The 23455-nt window shown below is 37.6% G+C and overlaps 1 long non-coding RNA gene and 1 other non-coding gene across 2 annotated transcripts in view; both read left to right on the top strand.

Annotated features, from left to right (window-relative positions):
- Positions 1-23455, top strand: part of LOC123289440 (uncharacterized) — a 68240-nt gene that overhangs the window by 38048 nt on the left and 6737 nt on the right. Inside the window, exon 2 of the long non-coding RNA XR_006533429.2 lies at positions 22393-22470. This is a non-coding gene — a long non-coding RNA (uncharacterized lncRNA). The remainder of the gene's footprint in view (positions 1-22392; positions 22471-23455) is intronic.
- On the top strand, positions 7701-7807 carry LOC123289644 (U6 spliceosomal RNA). The gene has a single exon (XR_006533708.1). It is a non-coding gene; the product is annotated as a U6 spliceosomal RNA (small nuclear RNA).

The raw sequence follows: 23455 nt of genomic DNA, 5'->3' as shown, positions 1-23455 counted from the left end.
CTTTGCTATGTAAAATAACAGATCCACAGGCTCCAGAGATTAGGACTTAGACATCTTTGGGCAGCCATTATTCTGCCTACCACAGTAAGTAGACTAAATACATACATACATATAGCTTCCAAAGGGATATAGCCCCTTCCATGGGATAGCATTTTCTGTTACAAAACATAATATTCAAAATCCTTGTCTGAAATCAATGCTTTTGGATTCCTTTGGCTCTTGGGAAAGCCATTCTAAGACATATGAGGAGGTACTTAAGGCAGACTATTAATCCTAGTCCACCACTTACTCTATGTGATTTATGCCTCAGTTTCCTCATTCATAGAGTGAAGACTGTATTAGTATCTATATCATAAGATTGTTGTGAGGCTTAAATGAGTTACTACCATTGAGAACAGCGCCAACACGTAGTAAAAACTCAATACGTGCTGCCGGGTGTGACTTGACTCATGTCTGCGTGACTGAGAGTGCTCACAAAGGCATCTCTCCCGGGATGCAGAAATGGGCAGCCCCAAAGCAAAATCCTGTTTCTGTCCTAAGATCCTTGAAAAGAAAATATTGACAATTTTTTAAAACCCACCTTGTTATATCTAGTTTTTCCCTTTTGATTTTACCAGACTGAAAGTTAAGATACCAACCTGTCCAGTTCCATACTAAGAACCTAGTAAACCTATTAGTTTTCTGCTATTGATTATAGGGACTAAGCCAGACAATCTTTGCTCTCAAGGAAACTGTCACATAACGGGTAGGTAGTACAAAGATCGAACATAAGTCTACAAATTTAACAAAAAGATTGATTTCTAGAGCCCCGGATAGCTTGGATCTAATAAAGCGGAGGGAACAACTCTCTGTTTTGGCCTGTTCACCCTCAGTGTCCTGAGTCTAGAAGTTCTGCATAGCAATTCTCATTGCCAACACAAAGGAAACCGGACACAAAAGTGTCATTTAAGGCACCTACTCTGGAAATGTCATCACACAACTGGAGCAAACTCCATTTCATTAATCTTTCGGTAAATCTTTCCACTAGTTTCTAGGGATTGTTTCTAGGAAATAACTAAAAAGAGAGCTAATTTATCTCTCTAGATTTATTATAGTAAAGGATTATCCAGTGCACAAAGCTCACAGACAACCAAAGGAGTACATGGCATCTTAGTTCAACAGCTAAGCATTATTTAAAACATGAAGATTACGCTGAAAATCCTTTGGGTCTTTTCTATTAGAATTTGGTAATAGGCTATCCTCATTCCCATGAAATTACTGCCAAATTGGAATCAGTAAATCTTTCTCTATTTATTCTCCTTTCAAGTATTTTGGCAGCCAGTCCCCTATATAATTTAAAGCACATAAGAAACTGACAATACCTGAATGTCAACATCATGGAATGTTCTATACTTCATCATGACCATCAGATGAAATTCAATTTTATATGATCAGATACAGCAATTTCTCTCAATGTAGTAAGCTGTATAATTATTGAGCTAAGGAAAAATTAAATACTGCCTACCAAGTGTACTCTTACAATCTGATTAAATCCAGTCTTTAGCCATTCCCTAATTTTAATTACACCTGTGAAAAGGTTCTGGTCCAGCAACCTCTTACTTTAAGTTTTTTTATAAGTAGGATGAAATTTCCTTTAATGTGAATAATGTAGCCAGATTCTGTAAAACGGAAGGTTTAATAATATTTGTCTACAGCTCCCATTTAGAAATATCAAAGTTATGAAGCAAATTAGTTGGTAATGTCATATTTATTGGATTTATGTTATATCAGATTATGAGCACTTTTAAGTGAAAAACATTTTTTCCTCTTTGCTCAGAAATTGTCCAATACTCCTGGGTCAGCAAAGAGAGAAGAAAAGATTTAACAAGGAGGCTGAGAGTCTAAATCAAATAAGATACTGTATAACCAGAGCAAAAGTCCTCATTTTAGCTGGCTTTTATTTTGGTTGATTTGTTTGGTCAAAGTGAGTTTTTGATGAGATAAAAAAATAACAAGTGAATTTATTCATTCATTCAAGAAACATTAAACATCACTCACTAAGTGTCAGGCACTGTTCTAGGAACTGGGAATACATAGCTAAGGGCCACAGTCAAAGAAATGTGTCATCAGAATTCCGTATGTTAGGAAATGGCTAAAGGTGAGTGCTTGAGAGTAGCTGAAATGGCTGCTGGAGAAGAGAGGAAAAGAAGTGCTATATTCCAGGAGGAGGGTCCAGCCAACTAACTTTTTAAAAGAGTGATGGTTCAAAGATCTAGTGTTAAAAATAATTAGAAATTAATAAAGCTGTTGAAGATGAGGCAAAAGATACAAAGCACATAAGACAGGCCCAAGAAGAAAATTGAGAGAAATTGGTCAGCAAATACAAACAATAAAGAGAGAATGATTGGGCACAAAGAAACCCAGACGAGAAACGTCCAATGGTGAAGTCGATTCTTTGGAGAAGTAAATCTGATGACTTTGAGTGTGTCCATCTCATCCGACTGTGTTTATAAAAAGGAAAACAATGATGATCTCGGGATTGTTTCCCCTCGTATTCCAATCAATAGAAACTTCCTTTTCGCAATGAGACTTTAAACAATTAGGGAAACATTTTGGTTTCCAGCTAATGGATTTAATAGCGATTGCCATTTCAGGAAAAGCACTTCATCCAATTGTAGGCATGCCAAAGGTGGAAGAGAGGGGAGCAGAAGAAACATAAACTGTACTAAAGGCCCTCACAGCTGGCTTTGAGTCACTGAGAAAATAAGATCCTTCCTCTAATAATCCCTTCAAGACTTGAGTTTGCTTTCATTGGGGATGAGAATGTGCTGGCCTAAAAACAACTGTTGTTTGAGTCCTTGAGCATCAGGGAGCTAGATGTTCTATTTACTGTGCTGATGCCAGGCATTCCTGAGTTCTATGTGTGCTGTCCTTGAGAAAATACACCTATCATGGAGGCTCCACTACTCAGATACCAGTTTCTAGTTAACGGCATATTCAAGCCTCCCACATTTTTCCCTCCTGCTCATCATCCTAGGGTCTCTGAATATTTGCTTATTCCCTTACTCTTCATCAGACAGCAAAGTTAGGCAGAGACAGGACAAATACCCTGGGTCACAACCCTTTGGCCACAAACATCCTGAGCGCTGAAAGTAATCTGCTAGTTTGTGGCCTGCTTTTCCAGAATTCACCCTTGCATTTGCCTCCACCACTGCTATATTATTTTAAATATATTGAAATACGTTCTTGCTTTATTTAGGCATCAATATTTCAACTGACCTACAAATGTCAGTATGTCAAAATTTCCTGCAAATACCGATGTTAATATGATATAGGAGGATGATAATTAGGCTTGGATAATTTTATGGATTAAAGCTGATTGGCATTGAACTAATAAGGCACATTGACGCATTATGTATTCGTTAAATTAATTTCTTGTTTAGTTTCTTAACATTCAAGTGTCTTCTCTATCGATTTGCGTTATTAGATTATGCCATTTACTGTGTGAATAAATTGTAGTTTTAATTAGAGTGTAAGAGCTTTGTAGTGTGAAATCGAAAGTTATGAAAAGTAAACTGTAATATACAATACTTTTTAAGATATTTTATCAATTAGGAATAGTTTTAGCCGCAAGTAACAGAAGACTTCACTAGTAGACTTAAGCCACAAGGATATTACTTAACAAAAAGACCAGAGAGAAACCATCCCAAGATTGAATCAGTGGCTCAATGATGTCATCAAGGGTTCAGGCTCCTTCGAATTTTCTGCTTGGCCATCTGTGGTATGTATTCAGTGTTTTCCCTAAAGGTCAAAGATACTCATCAAAGCATCCCGTCCCCCCACAACAGTAGGACTCTCCCAACATGTTACTTACACCCTACTTTCCAAAACAGAATCACATGCTCATCCAGGCAAGTTACTGGCAAGGAGCAGCAAGATTGTCATAATCCGTTATACCAAATGTTACAATAAGATCGTCACAATCCATTTCACCCAGGGGCTGGGTGCATTGGCGTGGAAGGTAAGCAACCAACAGCGTCTGCCACATGTGTGGCTCCCCTGAGCATATAATGGAGGTCTTACTATGCAACTAAAGGGTGACATTTTGAGTCTTGCAAACTAGTATTAAAGCCGAAGAGAAAAGATGACTATCGGTTTTGGCATCTGAGTGTCCCCATGGATTTATCTCCAAGCCAACAGGTCCTCTCCTGAATGGAGAGGCATCACTTCTAATGTTAATAGTAAGACATAAATGCCACCATCCACCATCCCCAGTGGAGGTTTGGCAAGGATGAGAGGAGAGGCAAAGAGACAAAGAATAGAGAGCAACTTCATTTTTGCAGTTGGGAACTACAAAAAACTATGAAGTCTTAGGTCTAAAAGTTCCACAGAGAGCCCCAGATAACGTTTTCTTTTATTACCTGCAAGTCAGCCCTCTCCAGCTCTCACTTTTAGCAAACTCAGTGTGAAAGAGTCTCTTCCCTCTACTCCATAACCCCCAGAGACTGTCCTGGGAAGACTACAAGAGCTCTAAAGCAAAGGTCAGAACCCTGCTTCAACTCCAAGGTCAAAGAGCTTAGGAGCAGCATCTACACACCCTCATCACCATCAAATCATCTTTGCGACATAACGTCTCTTTTAAAATAAGGAGCAAGGCTCAAATTTCTGAATTAAACAATGGTCCCTACTAAATACACACATATGGCAAACTAGTTCAAAAACTGCTTTAGAGCATAAATCTGGCAATCTGGCCTATCACGAAAGCGTTCTCCAGATTTGCAGTCAGAATGTACTAAAGGGAAAGAAAACAAAACATGAAAGTGAAGCTATAATCAGCTTAAGGGGAAACAATACTCTCTGTTCATGATTGTCATTCCCAGCATCAGCTGAATTAGCCAGAGTCCCAGACTGCATGACCCCGAGCTGGAGGCTTCAGATGACTTGGCACCGCTACTCAGCAATGCCGTGTAACGGAAAGAGGACAGGTCATTCATCAAGCTGGCCAGCGGTGAGCCTTTAGGAAAGTTGCTTAAACTTTGTGGGTCTCAGTTTCCTGATCTATAAAATTATGAAAACAAAGTCTGTGCTACAGGGTTAGAATGGGACCAAGTCAAATAAAATAAAAGGTGCTCATTTATTATCATATTGATAAGTCAGGTGAGGTTCTTCTTAGAAATATCTTAAATATATGGGCACTAAAAGGAATAAATATATAGCGAATGAAAAGACAAGAGAACAGTCTTCATATGACATATTTTGTCACACAATTTGTTGTTTTTCCAACGCAGTGGTTTTTATCTGTCATAGTATTCCCCATAGGACCCATTAGCTACAAATTAGGGATAGTCCATATACTTGGAGAAATTGAAGAATGAAAATGACATGAAGTCCCAATGCAAGTCTATAAGCCAAATGTGATTAGAAAAATGTTGACAGTGAGCCTGATATTCAAAGTAAATCTCCGAAATTTAAGCAAATGCTTAGGAATTTAAATATTTAACAATTTGACATTTAATTTTCTTGTCTTTTTCTACATCCGCTGGGGATATAATCAATACACTGTAGAGAAAACCCTGAACAAACACCTCTTCCCATCTTCTATGTCTCTGTTACTCTCCCTCTCTCTTTCTCTCAGTTTCTGTCTCTGTAACATGCAACCCCCACACACACATCCACACACACAAATCTGGGCTAACCAGCCAGGCAATGATTTAGAATGGTGAGGCCAGAAGGGCAGATCGTGCGAAAAGAGGTAGGTTCCAAAGGAATCCAGTCATAGTTACCTCTCTGCAGTTAAAGCCGCTTTGTACGCATATGCATATACGTGTAGACAATATGCTCACCTTCCCTACTTCTTTTCTCTTTAAATGCTACCCTTGGTGCTCATTTTAGTCTGCAAGAGACAAGTAGTTGGGGAGGAAAGATAATTCCCAATATAATTATGTTAGTTCCTTATAGGCACAGGTTACACTCTCAGTGTCACCACTGCTGAACACTGTATCTGGTTTATTTCTCTGGTTGGCAATTTACATGCCATTTTCCCCCATCACTCTTCTCTTCTCAAACTAAAAGATTTTCTTTAAGCAACTATTTCATTTTTCATTACCTGCAAAGGCAGAACTGATCCTTAACAGCTATTTTGAGAATCAAACTTTTATTTTCTTCCATTTTTAATGATAAACCACGTATGTTTCTACTTTTTTGATGCTTCTTTTCACTTCTCTGCTTTCTTCCTGATTAAAGGCAGGAATTCTTCGATAAAGTTCGTTTTGTCATCCTAAGTCCTAAGCACCATGTGTACATGTAGGATGTCACTTCCCTTATTGACCCCAAATTGGGTTTTTCATTAGGCGTGCACCCTGTAGATTTGTACCCTTGAGAATAGATGGGTCTCAAAATCTATAATGCATAGAAGAGAAATAATTTGAAAGAAAGTTATTACATTTTCTTAGGGTCCTAGAACTTTATACTGCGAAGGGGTATCACAGTTCAACTATTTTATAGAACGCTTCCCCTTTCCTTTCTTCCTGTTACACCCACTCAAATGTACAACATAGTAGAGTAAATGGGAAAATCCAAAAGACATATTTACAGAGTATTTAGGATATTTACAGAGTATTTAGGACAATGTAAATCATCCACAAAGGCAACTGATCTTTCCGTGTGAAATCCTGCATCACAGATGGTTCCACCGTTCTAAATAGTCACACCCTCAAGCAATATTTTGCCAATGAGATGAAATGTGAAGAGGAGGAAATGGAATCTTTTCTCTCTTTTTTTTTTCATTTGGAGAAAATAAGGAAGTGGAGGAGTTTGTCAACAGCCTGAATCTCTTTGGGCAAATCTTTTTAAAGATAGTGGGACTCTTTCAGAAGCTCCTGAAAGAAAAAAGCTCCAGGAACTTTGTCTCAGACCCATTTTCCCAAGCCCCCACCTCTGGCTGTATGAGAAGACTTTTCAACTCATTCCCCAAACCTGCATCAAGAACCTATTCTGTGGCAGGCAGGCCCTGAACGAGAGATTGGGAAGACTCAAACAAAGCCATGTCTCTAAAGAGCTCCAAGTTTGGAAGGAGAAACAAACACGTGGAATAATAATTAAAATACCACGTGCTGAGAAGCATAGCAGAGATATCTGCAGTGGCTGGGGCTCATAAATGGGGCAAAACCAGGTCCTCCCGGTGAAGTCAGGGAAGGCTTCTCAGAGGCAGTGGCACATTAAGAAAATGAAGAACTCTGCAAAATCTGTGCAGGCAAGTCCTAGTTCTTCCCTACTAGTTTCCCCAGAAAAATTCCAAAGAGAGCAGCCCAACAGCATTACTTCTTTAGGGGAAATCATGAGAGTGCCACCCCTAATAGCATCTTTAAGGAAAGCAACTAACTAGCAATTTTCCTTTATTATTTCATTCATCCGCATAAGTAAATATTCTTAACATATTTATTTCATAGTATTTTATGAAGAATAACGCTGTGTTACTGTATACTAATGATAATATAATTAGCCACCAGTTTCCCATGTATTCTTTCAAAAACTTATTCTAAAACACAAGTTTAATGTGAGGTTAATATTACACTAGCCTTTTCCTCTAAGATACTACTGCTTGCCTTTTTTCATAGTGGGGAAATATCTTGAAAGGCTTGCCTTAGATTCCTTGCCTTAGATTTCCTGCTTTCAGGGAAAATAGAAAGGTTTATTTGGATATATTAAAAATCTCACTGGTCGTGCTCGCTTCGGCAGCACATATACTAAAATTGGAACGATACAGAGAAGATTAGCATGGCCCCTGCGCAAGGATGACACGCAAATTCGTGAAGCGTTCCATATTTTTATAGGTGGAAATTAGTATACTGATAAGGAGATCTGATCGGTGGTTACCAGGGAAAAGGGGGGGAGGGGGGAGGGCACAGAGGGGGAAGTGGTGTACCCACAACAGGACTAACAAAAATGTACAACTGAAATCTCACAAGGTTGTAATCTATCATAACGTTAATAAAAAAAAAAAAAATCTCACTGGTCTCTCAAAAATCACTCCTAAGGGATTTTGTCAGTTTTCCCACTTTGCTTTCAAAAACATGATTACTGTCATTGTGCTAGCTTTATTATGCTATACAAATATGCACACACACATATATATATGCACATATATGACAAACATAAATAAATGTATAAATCTTTTGCATGTATTATATATAAGAACACATACAGATATAGTTACATGTATGATGGATAGACCGATATATACGATAAAGAGCCCTTTAACCTTGACTCAAATCTCATCTCTATGTGTTACCAATATCAAAAATTATTTTTCCTCAATCTCTTTCACAAAGTCTTTGTGTGCCAAGACAAAAATGTTCCATTGAAGATATGGTTTCCTCAGAGTTTTGTGTTATGAGGCAGCATCCTCACTCTCTACCACAGCATCCCATGTATGCAATTTTAAATTCACTTTTTCTAAAAGTGAGTAGGAGTCCATTTATTTCACTTACTTTCACTGTCACTTTCTGCAGTTCGGGCTGTGTTGGAATCAGTCGAGAGGGGCAGAGAGCAAGCTCTACAACAAAACAAACCAGTCCATTGATCATTATCCGCGTAGCTTGTCTCTTTCTATCCTAACATCTCATAACAGAGTTTCCTTTGTAAGTTACAAGCTACTGCTTTTTGGGGTGGATTAAAACCAATTCTTGGTGTACTCAGTGTCTCAAGAAATGACAACATTTCAAATGATAATATCTCCCTTGTATGAAGCATTCTTATTTTCAATGCATTTTTATATCTAGCATCCTGTTTATGCCCATGAAAGTTTAAATGCTAACTGGTGAAGGAATTTAGGATAAGGACTCCTTAAAACTGAGGAGATAAGCGTTAATACCTGTGTTAAAGGCTGTGTTATAATAACTTTTGAACCATAACATGGGTAAATTTGGAGGGAAGCAAAGCCAAGGATCTGTCTTAGGTGACAGTCACTCTTGTGGGACTGAGACCAAAGTCGCTCTCTTTTTCCTCACTCATCAAAACACACTGCCTCTTTCCTTTTCAAATGTATACCTAGCATACAAAATTACAACTCCAGGTGCTGAGCCAAAGCTCATGTGGTAACTTCTAGTTTGCAAATACTACAAGACAATTTACTTCACACTTCTCTTAAGCTGGTTTTGGGTTCCAACAAGCTGGCCAAGATTATGCCAAGAATTTTCTGTTAAGATCTTTAAAAGTTTGTTTTATTCACAATTATCATTAAGGTCAATGCAGAGCTATCTATCCAAGCAAGTCACTTATCTGTGCAGTGGGCTTAACAAAAATTAGGCTGTATGGTTCTTTAAATACCTCATTACTCAGTGTTGCTGATGCTCCTATGTCATTAACCATAAACACGCTGGGATTTTCCAGCTCCGCTGTGTATCACTGGCTGCCTCACTAGAATAGAGGTGTGTGAGTGTAATTAGGGACTTATTTCTTAATGTCATGCAGGAGTGTAGAGTGTACGCTCTACAGAGCATTTTGTCTTAAGAGAGAAGGTTGTTTTTTCCAAAAGCCTAATTTACATGCTTCCAGGAACAGTAGCAGTTGAGCATGAATATTGAGAAATAAGTGTGATTTCTAAGAGTACTTTCTTATCTGTTCCTGCCTATGAACATGGTAATTGCTTTTTAAAGAAAACAATGTTGAAAAGGAGATTACCAAACATGAAAGATCTGCCATGAATTCCAAATCAGAATGGAAGCTTCGGTTTCATTAAAAGGGATTTCCACATAACAGAGAGTTATTAATGTTTTAGCATTTCTCTCCCCCCATCATCCACCACCATTTGTCAACTTCTTCACAATATCCTTTAATTTCTTGCTCCTTTCTATTCAAGTCCTCCTTGCCAAGAGAAACACTAGAATAAACAGTTCTCAAGGTTTACTCCTGTAGAACACTGAGGTTCTAAGAGATAGCCTGAGATTTCTCTTTAAATCAAATCGTAGTGGTTTTCTTTTAATATTTTCAGGAGATAAAACAAACAACGAATTGGTTTTTCTCAATGGAATGTGTTTGCCCCATACATTTTTCTTAAAAGTCTGACACATCTGTACCTTATCTACACTATAATTTGTTATGAGGTGGTATTTATAGCACAAAATTTTATTCTGAGTTGTTTTAAGCTTAATATAACAATGGTTCGTTATATTCTGCAAAGATGATTATGACTTTCGGGAGTTCTGTCACATGAGCCAGTTTAGGCTTCTAAATCTGCCTGCTTCCAGTTCCTCCCAGAATCATGTCCCTAAAACAAATCTCTGATCTCACTTCTCTATGAAAAACATTAGTTGGTTCCCCATTGCCTGCTGCACAAATTCCCATCATCTGAGCAGACCACTCAGGGGGCCTCTGAGCTACACTACAGTCCACTGTTTCTGCCAAAATAAACTTCGCCTACTTCACATCGTAAGGCTTGTTATGCATATGTCTGTGTGTGTGTCTATGTGTACACAGAGAGTCATATCACACAACAAACACTGAGAGAGAGAGAGAAAGGCCCTTTTCACTCATAATACGTTTTTGCTATGGGATTTCTTTTCCCAAAGAAGTCATCTTTAATTATATATTGTATTCTTTTTTTTTTTAAAGATTTTATTGTTTTTTCCTTTTTCTCCCCAAAGCCCCACGGTACATAGTTGTATATTCTTCGTTGTGGGTCCTTCTAGTTGTGGCATGTGGGACGCTGCCTCAGCGTGCTTTGATGAGCAGTGCGGTGTCCGCGCCCAGGATTTGAACCAATGAAACACTGGGCCGCCTGCAGCGGAGCACATGAACTTACCCACTTGGCCACAGGGCCAGCCCCTATATATTGTATTCTGAAGAAAGAAATTACAAAATAAATTACAGACAGGCCCACAGTTATACAAATGAAGCTGAGAAAATAAAGCTGTAGATAATATCCTAGGACACCTAGATATAATAAAATTATCCTTCAAGTCAAATAAGAAGCATGATCAAATATCATAATTGCAGATCACCTAAGGGACTGATGCATGAGTACCACACAAGACTATTCTATTCTGTAATATTTTACCTGAAATCAAAGTGCAGGCTATAACAAACACTTAATTTCTCATTAATAATGATCATGCTTATAGCCTAAGAATTTAGAAATATTTAGAGGAGTAGTTCAGAGTGCTCAGGTCTCTCTAAGAAAGCCGTCCAAGGAGAATTGTATTGGTGTCTTTTCTTTGAGGTGGTGTTCAAATTCACTCAAATTTCTTCAGAGATATTCTCAAGCAGGTACATCAATATGTTTTTCTAGGTGTTATGCTACTCCCCCCGACTCCCCCCCCGCCCCCGCCAAAAAGTATTTTTTTTCTTTCAATAAGGGCTGTTCCAACATTTCCCCTTTCACTTTGTCCTTCTCAGTGTAATGAAAGCTGGTAACAAACCAAATAAGGATCACCAAGAAAAAATGGGTTTCACTCACTTATTTTCTTGACACTAGTCAGAGGAAGGTAGTCTTCTTTAGAGACTCATATATTTTAAATTTTTCATTAGTATAGACAGTTTAAAAATTATTTCAAATCATCTCACATATTATAAAGGAAGCTCAGGATGACATCATCTAAGCGCCACCTTCAGTTGAATAAGAGAGGCTTAGGAATTTAGGATGTCATTGAATAAGAGCTAGGAAAAGATTAGAGCCTTGGGGATGAAAAATGCATTCATCAGTTGTTCTACACTTTGCAGTAATCTAGGTTTAACATCAGGGCCCTTTGTTTAACTATCCTTTCTCCTTTGTACCTTTTGAGTATCAATCAAAAGAAGCCAAGGATGAGAAAGTAAATTGGTACAACCACTTGAGAAAATTGTCTGTCAGTATCTGCTAAAGCAGAACTTATGCTTATGTTGTGACCTACAAATTCCACTTGTAAGTATACATCCAACTCAAATACATACATCTATTCACCAAAAACATGTCCTAGCATGTTGATAGGAACACTATTCATAATAGCCAGAAAAACAGAAATACCCAAATTCTGTCAATAGTAACGATAAATAAATAATGTATATTTACACATCATTCATAAATAAGAATGATCAGCAACGATATGCAATATGATGACTCTCACCATCGTAATGTTGAATAAAAGAAGCCAGATATGAAAGTGTACATGGTGAATAATATCATTAATACGAGCAAAACATGACCGAAAATACAAAAACAGGCAAAAGTAGTCTATGCTGTTAGAAGTCAACCTCAAGATCATCCTTGTTAGGGAGCGGAGGTAGGGACTAGAGGAGAGCTTGAAGGGGCTTATGTGGTGCTGATAGTGTTTTGTTTCTTGATGTAAGTGTTGGCTCCATAAGTCTATTCAGTATCTGAAAATTTAATGATTTTTATACCAATGCTATGTGTACTTTTCTGATATGTGAATATCTTACTTTGAGAAAGAGTTTTTAATAGGGACTGGAAAGTCAGAAGCACCTTTCTGCTGCCACAAAGGAAAAATGATCCTTTAAAGATTTTAAGGTTTTCTGAGCATCCCAATAAATAGCAAATGCAGCTATTACCCAGTAGAGGCACAAATCAGTCAACATTCAATCCAGTTGAGCTGGAGCTTTTTAGTTTTTGCCTTTTTTTTTAGGTACAGACTATCAGAAAACTGGAAATGAAAGTAAGTTAATACCCCAGATCACTCTCTTCACCAAGTAGTTTGTCTTAGGATTGCCTTCAACACAGTTCCCATGAAAGAAAGTACTTATGGTATACCACTCTAATTTTTTTAATCGGATGTAATTCCTATGAATTAGAACACTGACAGAGAATTAAACTTTATGGAGAATCTCAAAAGGTCAAGAAAGTGACAGCTTGTCTTCCTCTGGAAATTTGCTGTGGCTTCATCACCATAAAAATATGTTTCTCCACCCTCACGGTCACTTCCCCAAAATTGTTTTTCTTGAATAACTCAAACATGCAGAAAAAAATTCTTACCAACTATTCTGCCATTGTGACATTGCTATAAACTATACTTCCCATGACTGAAACATGAACAGACTGTAATGATAACAGCTGGACGCTTGGAAGATGTTAGCAAGCGACCGTGCTGATACTTTAAATCTGGACTTTCTTCAGATGCCAAATAGCATATTTCTAAGATCACATTATCTTCTTCAGGAGTCAAACAATCTCTTCACTCAGGAAGTTCCATGCGGACAAGATATAGAACAAACTATAAATATTCAAAGAAGAGAATGTGTTGATGGGTCTGCTTCCTGACCACTGAAAAATTAAATATTCAGACCTGGGCAAAAGCTGTAGCTTCCTCCTTCATGAGAATAAATGCGGAACTCTCTTCTAATGGCTCCTTCTCTTCGAATGCCCTTTTCTATTCACTCTTACAGGATCCAAAGACATAGGACAGGCTGCTGTTACACAGCATTATTTGTAGTCCTTTGGAATGAATTTATTTCAACAAATGATCTCTCTACCACCTAAAAGGACACATGAGCCACACCTGAGTATGCAAATAAACATATGCCAAAAGCATGTCACACTCTTGAGGATGTATTCCTCTCAACTTCACAGATGCTGAGAGTGCTAAGATTTGGAAATAACATTTAGATCATTTGTATTAAAGCCTTCATTGAACAGCCAAATTAAAAGACTTGACTAAGAGTACGCAAATAATTAAAGCTTAAGTTAAGGCTAGAATCCAGGATTGCTAATTCCTAGCCTAATACTTTTTTGTGCTATATCAAGATGCCTTTGAGTCACAAGAAATTACATGAATGAATGACAATCTAATTTTGTGGGTTATGCATTGCTACTCAAGCAAAGCCAAGAGTTGTAAGCCACAAAGAGTAAAATAAGACTTTCTATGAACTGGACATTCTTCAAGGATGTACATGATCTGGCAGAGATGCCCAACTCCACCAAGTCACACAGCTATTGTATCACGTAATGAACACCAAGAAGAAAATATAAGAAAAGGAACTCAGAGCACACACATGCATGTGCATACACACACGTGCTTTCCCTTACCCAGATTTATTCCCTCCTGACAAGCGACTCATATTCTAAGAATGAAGGTCAAGAAAGAGATAAGCAATAGCCTCTCAGTTTTACCAGAGAGAAATGGAAAGACCAAGCCCACTAGAGATGGACTTCTTCAAGGACCTAAGGAGTCGATAAAAAAAGAAAGAAATTCTCATTCATTCTTCCATTCATTCAACATATTTGTATTCCATGCCTACCATGTCTGGGAATGGTGCTAGTCAGTGAAGACAAGCAGATGAAATACGCTGGTCTCTGCCCTCTGGATGCTGGCAGTTAATTGGGCAGACAACAATTGCCAAGTGGTGTATTAAGTGCCATGCTAGAACATGGCAGCCAAGAGAAAGAGTTTACAAAGAGTGGAGGTTGGGGTATGTAGGAAAGTAGAAGAAATAAGAGGATAAGGAAAAGAGTTAATGGTAAGATCTTCCTAAGAGTGACTTGTAAAAAATAAGAGAAATTGTATCATTTTATTCTCTGAGACACTTTTCCACATTCTTACTAGTTCAATGGTTCTCAAAGTATGCCATCAAGGCTAGAAGCATCAGCATTACCTGAGAACTTGTTAGAAACATAAATTATTGGGTCCTACCCCATAACTACTGAATCAAAACTGAGGGATGGTAGCCAGCAATCTGTCTTGTAACAAGTCCCCCAAGTAATTTTGACACATGCTAAAGTTTGAGAACCATTGTACTAGATAAATCAAAGTGAAGTTGGGTGAATGAAAGCTCATATGCTCAAACAGTTAAAAGCAGGTCCGGTTTAGTAATTTTGTGTGTAAATGTACCAGTCTGAAACACAATCTTTTGTCAGACATGTCCTAATTTATATTTCAGAAAACACAGTTCTTTATGTTTGGAGACCTATGGACTCCATATTTGCTAAGGTCAGCCTTAGAAATGGCCGATATTTCTGAAGTAAGTGCTTTGCATTTTACTTGTAGTCAGGCGTCTTGGATCGAGTCAACATAGATCAAACTTCAGAAAGCACAGGAGGGTCTTATGACACAAACTACAGGGTATACTAATGGGACTCACAGGGAATGCACCAGTGACTCTTCCAGGCTACGCAGTCTCTGAGGCGCAGTGTCTGCTTCTTTCTCTACATCCCTTCTATGGAAAAGCTTTTCGACTTCAGCTTATCTGGAGTTTGCCACATACCCACCCTTCGCCCTAACTCTATAAGACCTTAAAGCTCCAGGATCTAGCATGTCTAGTGACATTTTCTAAATGTCTAGACTTTAATGCCTCTTAGTTCAAATTCTTAAGAGAAAGAATTTGATTGTCCCAATTTGGCTTAATAGTTCACTTAGTTGTGGCCTCGGGTATTAACAAGGCAGAAAGGGCAGAAAAGAACACTGAGTATTCACCTCAGACGAGGTTATAGTCTCAACAATGAGACAATGCTCATAAAATCTAATACAGTCGAAATAATCCATTGGCCCCGAGAGTTCCGTCTAACTTCAGGAGTCTCTGAAGCAACAGGGCATCCTTAATTTCTGTGAATCCCCAACAAATCATAGGAAATCCAGGGAAGAATGCAATAGTTTTTAAGAAAATAATTTGATTATATATCAAAAACCTTAATTATATACACACCCTCCACCTCAGAAATTTAAATTCTAGGTTTTTATCCTAAGGAAAAAAATTGAGATCTGTCCAATAAGAAATAATAAAAAGGATTCTTGTTGTGGTATTATTTTTCAGAGCAAAATTTAAAAAGAAAACTACCTAAATATCTAGAAGTAAGGACTTTTATTAATAAAAGTCATTTTCATGATTCTTCTTCTACAAAAAAAAAATGCATCAGGATCTATAGATCTATCTCTGGTGCTTTTCTGCTTCATGAAAAAAAAAAATCAGTGAGCCCTAACATTGTTTTAATACTGGCATAAGGAAATTGCAAGCAGATTGCCTCCCACATTCTGTTTTTCTTGTCTGGGCTACAGTCACCAAGATGATCAAGCTGCAGCTGCTGGATGATCTCTTCCAGCTGCAGATATGATCTGCTCCTACTAGTCCCTAATTGAATTTAGTTGCTTCCCTTGTCTCCTCCGCTTTAGCAGAGGCCTCCCAATCTTAGACTCCAAGCCTGCCTCCTTGCCTCTATCCTGCAGCCCAACAGCAGAAAAGTTCATACCTTAGGCTCTAAAGGTCAACTAGAACAAATTTTAGTCATTCTAGCCAATAATTTAATATAAATTTCATAATACTGTCTAAACAGTTCTAGCCTTTGACTTGATATGAAATACTTGAGTTTCCATGTCTTCTGATTATCTTAACAGATAAGAGTAGAATGAGCTGAAATGCTAAAAAGATAGAATGAGATGTATCTTTCCTTTAAATCCAATGTCCAAGAAAGACTACTGAATTATAGTGTTAGAGCACAAATAGCTAGAATTAATAAAGAGTGATTTCTCCTAACCCAGAATCTTCTCTCTCAGAGTGTTTGTTAAGATCACACGAAATTGGGTCTGCATGATAATTCTTAGTCTACTGCTAAGTAATCTTGAAATATTTTTACTAGAAATTCAGGACTTCAACTGGAGACATGGGTAACAAACCCAGAAGAGTTTTGTGAAGATCTGGCAACAATCTCCATAAAGAGCAAGGCAATTTACATCACACTCAATGACCACAATTTTGTAATAGTTCAAATAACCACATCTGCCATTAGTTAATGCCTATAACATGGACATCTGAGTGAAATATGACTGACTTGTCTGAGGTTCTCAACTATGATGAAAGCTAAACTTACTCCAAAAAAAGAGTATGAAGAGCATAAAGAATACTATGTAGCTCATTGGTATGGCACATAGAAGGATTCTATTTTGTGCTTTCTTAGCCCACCATGTTGGTGACCTCAGACATTCACTATCCCTAAGTTTCTTCATCTGTAAAAGGAGAAAAACTTCAAAAGGGCCAGTAAATAAAAGTTTGGAGCTGCTCTACTTAACATGGGCAAGACAAAAGCAGAATTCTATAACTCAGGCTCCCCTTTGGTTCCCTCCATTTCTTCCCTGTATCCAAAGATCACCATACATAAATGTTGGCATAACCCAAAGCCTCTGCAGAACTCAGAATGACAACCAATAGACTATGTGATTTCTAAGGCCCCCTCCCCACTATAACAACCTTCTCTTCGATGTGCCTGTGACTTCTTTGTAAAAAGAGACACTGATTACCTATCTTAATAACACTGACACCCAGCACATAGCAGGTGCTCCATGAATGTTGAGTGAATTGAACTTGAAATTGTATCTGTTTGCCCAATGATCTAACAAAACTTTCAGAAGAGCAGATATTTCTAGGTTCTGGCTTACTCACTTTTTAGCAAATAGAAATAGAACAAATTATAGCTAATTTTTTAAATTAGAGCACCTCTTAATCAATTGTATGATGTTTAGCTCCTATTATTAACACAACCAAGCAGCTGTCTTTCCATAGCCTTACCTGTGGTCATAGCTGATTAATGTAGGGTGTGCTTCTAAATCAAATTCATCAGTTTGGGGATTTGAAGACATGAAATACCAGGAGGTGAGGCAGTCTTTCTTTGGTGGCTATAACATTAGAAGTAAGGCTAATGAACTATTGGCAGCCATGTTCCCACCTTTGACTGGAAGGCAGAAACAGCGATTTATATAGACAACAGAAAGGATAAGTCAGATGCACAGAGAGGAGCAGAGACTGGAGACAGAGAGAATTGTGAGAGCATCTGCGGCCCTTTTCCTGAAGCAAAGCCACTTTTCTTGGGTTCTACCACTGACTGTTATGAATTCCCTTTTGGCTTAAGGTAGCATCAAGCTACTAAAAAAGAAAACCAAGAAATACAGGGTATTAACATATGGATTAGGAGGCCAAGACCAGAAATCTCTCTAGGAATGAATTTATAAACAGAGATAATCATATTCCAGGGCAGATAGAATGCAGAGAACCTTCCTGTACCCAACAAGTCATGTGTCAGTGGCTGTCTATTCTGCCTTCTTTTAAGTAGAGTGACCATATGTCCCAATTTGCCCCAGAAAGCCCCGGTTTACTCAATTTCCCACAGCATACTGCACAGTTAACTCCCTCTGTCATAGTTGAAACTGTCTGGTTTGGACGATAAAGTGTGTGTCACTCCACTCAAAGGCTAGATCTGACATTGCCAGCCGTCTCTTCTGCCCTTCGCCTCCTTCTCATTCTATTGCTTTCACTTCTGCTTCTGCTGATGTTTTCACTCTTTGTTGTCATGTATTTGGCAAACTTATGAGTACAAATGCCAGGAAGTATGAAGCATATGAGAAAGCTAAAAGAACCCATAAAATGATTAAATAACAGCACCAAGTAGTAAATAAATGCTACAATAGTAAGTTAGGTAACACATGTAAGGCACATTGAATGGTTTTTGGAAAACTATAAGCTCTCAATATTTATTATCATTGTGTTGCTTAATAAGATTACCTCAACTTTCATGGCCATGGATGAAGTTAAAAGGCATAAAATAAAATAAAAATTATAATTTATCTCAAGATTTCACAAAAAGAAGAAATATTCCTTGACGCCAGCAATCTGAAGCAATTATGATGAGTTCTTTCTGGAAAGTGATTTATCTAATAATTGCAATAGAATTATCCATCTTTATGATTTTGGTCCTCCATCAAAGGAAAGGAAAAACTGTTACTATGGATAGAATGCAAACAGAAGTAGTTTTACCTCGAATATTGCCAGGTAATTGTGGGTTTTTTTAATGTTGATATAAAGGTGGTAAATAAAGATACACAAATTGAAATTTGTAAAGTTTCTCTCTTAACACAGTCAGCAAAAAGACAACTTTTTTAATCTTAAAAAGGCGAAACTACCATAAAGGAAGAGAGGAGAGTACAGAAGACACAAATGTATTACTATGTCATGACAGATGCTAAGGGATAAATGCTATAGTCTCCTAGAGTGGCAAAGAAAAACTTTTTTATTGGTAATATTATGTTATATTTCATCAGATTCCTTCCCCTGCTCCCATTAGACATATTAAGTCCTGAGTCATTTCAAAACATGAGGGTAGGGAATATTAATAATAAATAAAAACAGTCAGGATTTCTACACCAATTTTCCTCCCAACAACACCAAGTAATCTCTGTTATTTCACAACATTCCTCAGAGGAGGATACAGATGGGGATCACTGCTTCTATTATATGGTTAGAGGAGTTACACAGGAAAAGCTCAATAAACTGTCCAGTAACATGGTGGCTAAACTGGGATTATAACTCTTGTCTTTCTTGTCATCTCTTTTTTTTTTAAAGATTTTATTTTTTTCCTTTTTCTCCCCAAAGCCCCCTGGTACATAGTTGTATATTCTTTGTTGTGGGTCCTTTCTAGTTGTGGCATGTGGGACGCTGCCTCAGCATGGTTTGATGAGCAGTGCCATGTCCGCACCCAGGATTTGAACCAACAAAACACTGGGCCGCCCGCAGCGGAGCACGCGAACTTAACCACTCGGCCACGGGGCCAGCCCCTTTCTTGTCATCTCTTAGTGAAGGGAAAATGAGAGATGATGGGAGAAATGTCACCGGTAAAATGGAAGATTTAAATTTATTTATGTGTTATAAAAAGGTTCACGGACACTCTTTAACACAGATAATAAAACAGGATACATCCCAATTTCAATTTTCTAAATGTAATTTATGCATATAGGTGTGTGTTACAAAAATGGAATCATACTACACATTGCTTAATAGCCTGTCCCTTTTGGGTGACAGCATACTGTAAACAGCTGTCATATATCTACATCAACATTGGCAATGGCTGCAATGTATTCCACTTACAAATATATCCTCATTCATTTACTTTTGGAAATTTTTTTCCCAAAGCCAAGCATGAATGTGCTTCTTTGGAAAACATGAAAGGAAACCCCTCAAAAAATCAAAACAGTTTGATTCCTTCAACAAATAATTACCAGATACTCTGATAAGAATCTCCATGAAAGACAGCATGATCACACTCAAGCACCAAAAATTTAGGGAGGAGGATGAGCAAATAAGCCAGCAATTACAATAGTATGTGGTCAGCCACACTTATAAACTGAAGTAATATTTTCCTAGAGGTTAATTTGGTTAAGTATATTAAAGGTCCCTAAAACTGTAAATACCCTTTGCCGCAACAACTCCCTTTTGGAAAGTTATCCTTAGTTTGTAATGGGACAAGTTACAAAGAAGTTTGTTCAAGGATATTTCTGGCAATATGTTAAACAACACTGAGAGAGAGGGAGCAATCTAGACATTCAGGAGAAGAGAGCAATTTAAATAAATTAGGATACATCCGAACTGAAGCCTTAAAAATGACATTGCAGATTATGGAATAATAAGATACATCGTTCAAGATACATGATTATATTTAAAAAAAAAAACAGGGCACGTCAACCGGTTTTGTGTTGTATGTGTAGGTATGTGCGTTGGAAAGATAAAGCCTAAAATACTGGTAGTGGTTCTCTCTGGCTTATAAGATTATTGGAGACTTTTTCTTCATGTTCACTGGATTTTCTAATTTATACATAACGAATACAAAATACTTACCCAAAGTAGAAGTTAACATGAATATTTTTCATAAAATGTGGTATTATAAAGATATCAATCTTTGTATAAAGACATAAATGTGGGTATAAAGACACGTATTATAAAGATATATACAGAGTGCTCTAAGAGTCCCTAACTCAGGCTGAAGCTGAGAAGACTGGGTATGGCCTCCCGTATTAATGACACTTACACTGAATCTTCAAGGATACACAGCAATTAACCAGTTAAAGAAAAGGAAGAGCATTCTCCATGAGGGAAGGCTTTGGAGGAATGTGACAGCGTGACCCAATAAAACAGTGTGAGTAGTCCACAGGCTGTAGAGAAGGCAATTAAAATAAGAATTAAAAGTTCCTGTTAGATTTTGAAATAGGGGAATTCAATTTTGACATAAGCTTGTGTCGTTTAAATGAAAATATGAAGGCAGAAGCCGGATGGTCACAAGCTAAAGAACAAACGGGAGGTAAGAAAGTGCTGATGAAAGTAAACACTAACTCAAGAAATGCTGATACAACAGTGGGAAGAGAGAGGGGTGAACACGATGTGGTCTGTACAGAAGTCGAAATATAAAAACATAAGGATGTACACCTGAAATTTATGTAATATTATAAACCAATGTGACCTCGATAAAATTTTTTAAAAAGAGAGAGAGAGGGGTAACGGGAGTCAGATATGGGGTTGTGAGAAGGTTTTATTTTCAAAGATAGGTGAGCAGAAAGATGTTAATAGGAGAAAGAACCAACACAGAGGGAGAGATTGATTTTTTTTAAAAAAGGGGGTAGTGGCATGTAGACAATAGCTGGATGTTTCTAGTTAAGGGTAACAAGCGGGCATTCAGAACTGGAGTGGAAAGCTGAGGACTCCAGCAGTCAGGCCAGGTGACATCACAGGAAATCATCCCTTAGTTTCAAACTACAAAGCCAATTCCGAGAAGGAATCACAATTTCACTCTCTTAGAAGAGAGACCAGTGAGCAGCTGAAGGGAGAAGAACCCAGAAAATATTTAGTATAATTGGAAAATGCGATGGAAATAAAACAGCACATTATTATCTCACCTCTGCATGACAACAAGAAAGGTTCTGTGAAATTTCTATAACCTAGCTTACAGAAAAACATGATCACACTGGAAAAGTACAGAAAAAGGGAACTAAAGAGCTTTAGCAGACAGGAGTTGCATTATAGGAGTACAGACAAACAAGATTTGGACTTTTCATCAAAAACAACCAAAGCATATTGAGGGACATATTTTATGGTTGTGTCTTCAGGTCTGAGAATAAAAATCTTTTTTAATATCAAAAATGTTTGAGAACACACATACATGGTATTTAAACATTTAATAATTATTGATTGGGAAAATATATTCTGGGGAGAAGCATTCACAAATTGAATCATGTTTTAAAATTAACTTGCATTTTATTAATCTCAGCAGTATCTACATATTTTTGGTATGTGTGCATCTATGTGTGACATTATATATTTATCCTAAGAAAGACAGAGTTTAGGTACATGTATGAAGTTGCAGCTCCCTTACAATAATTCTGAACTACCAAGCACCATCCCACACCCGCCTAGAAATCCTCAGGCCACATTTGAGAACCACTGTCCTAATTTATAAAACCCTGAATTGGGATGAATGTGCATCTCATCATCTAATACCCGAAAGATGGAATTAAAACATGAAACTTGAATACATTTAGAACAGAGTAGGCTTTTGGAAGATTTGCAAACATTACTTTAGAAACAGTAAAAAATGAAAAACAGAAGTTGTTTCCAAAATGTTTGTATAAGTCACTAAACAATATATCTATAATAAAATTTTTTAAAAACTTGTTTTTTCAGAGGCCACAACTTTTGGTGACATCAGGGAGTGCAAATGGGCTATGCCATGACACTTTGTGCCGCTGAGGTGAATAAACTGTAAGTCTTGTCCATGTTAATTCTCACATTTGCATCCCCATCAGGCATAAAACAGAGGTACACATATGCTCAAAATATTCTTGAACAAAGAGAAAAGGAATCAATGAATCAATGAAAGCAAGGGATGGAAACTGAAAGAAACCCAGTTCTAGGACTTGATAATTTCACCATCCTACAGACACAGTACAGAAATGACCCAAATACAGGGTTCTAAGAATGAATTCCATCTGGATTTTCAGAAAAGATGGAAAGGATAGATTAAAGAGTGAAATCGAGAATGATTTAGTCTCTTTTTCGTGACTGGAAAATACCCTTTAGAATTTGCATACCTGCAATCCCACACAATTTATTTTCTAGGGAAGCCCAAGCAGTCAGTCCTTTTGAGGTTCCTTTAAGCGCATCTGTACGGGCCCATTTAATCCCCCTGTGCAATCTGCCTTTGAATCCAATGCCCTAGTGACCACAATCTCCATAACTTACTCTACGAGCTTCTGTACTAGCCATTCAAGAAGGAAGAGCAGAATGGACAAAATAATTATAATCTTCATGAACAATCTGTGTCCTGGCAAAATCTGCTTTTGTCATTAAATAAAAGGAATAATAGAACAATTTCAGTTCTATTATTTTTTTTAAGTTTTATTTTTTTCGGATGTACATCATATTTAGAATTCTGTATACATTACATCATGTTCACCACCCAAACACTAATTATAGTGCATCCCCTCACATGTGAACCTGATCACCCCTTTTGCCCTCCCCCCCTCCCCCCTTCCCCAAAGGTAATCACCAGTCCAATCTCCAATGCTATGTGTTTCTTTTTTGTCGTTTTTATCTTCTACTTATGAGTGAGATCATATGGTATTTGACTTTCTCCCTCTGACTCATTTCACTCAGCATAATACCCTCAAGGTCCATCCATGTTGTCACAAATGGCCGGATTTCGTCATTTCTTATGGCTGAGTAGTAGTCCATCGTGTATAAATAC

This window comes from Equus asinus, chromosome 10 (genome assembly GCF_041296235.1).
Source record: "Equus asinus isolate D_3611 breed Donkey chromosome 10, EquAss-T2T_v2, whole genome shotgun sequence".
In the NCBI taxonomy this organism is placed as follows: domain Eukaryota; kingdom Metazoa; phylum Chordata; class Mammalia; order Perissodactyla; family Equidae; genus Equus; species Equus asinus.
Note: the sequence above shows the minus strand (reverse complement) of the source record. Positions and strands in the feature narration are given on the sequence as shown.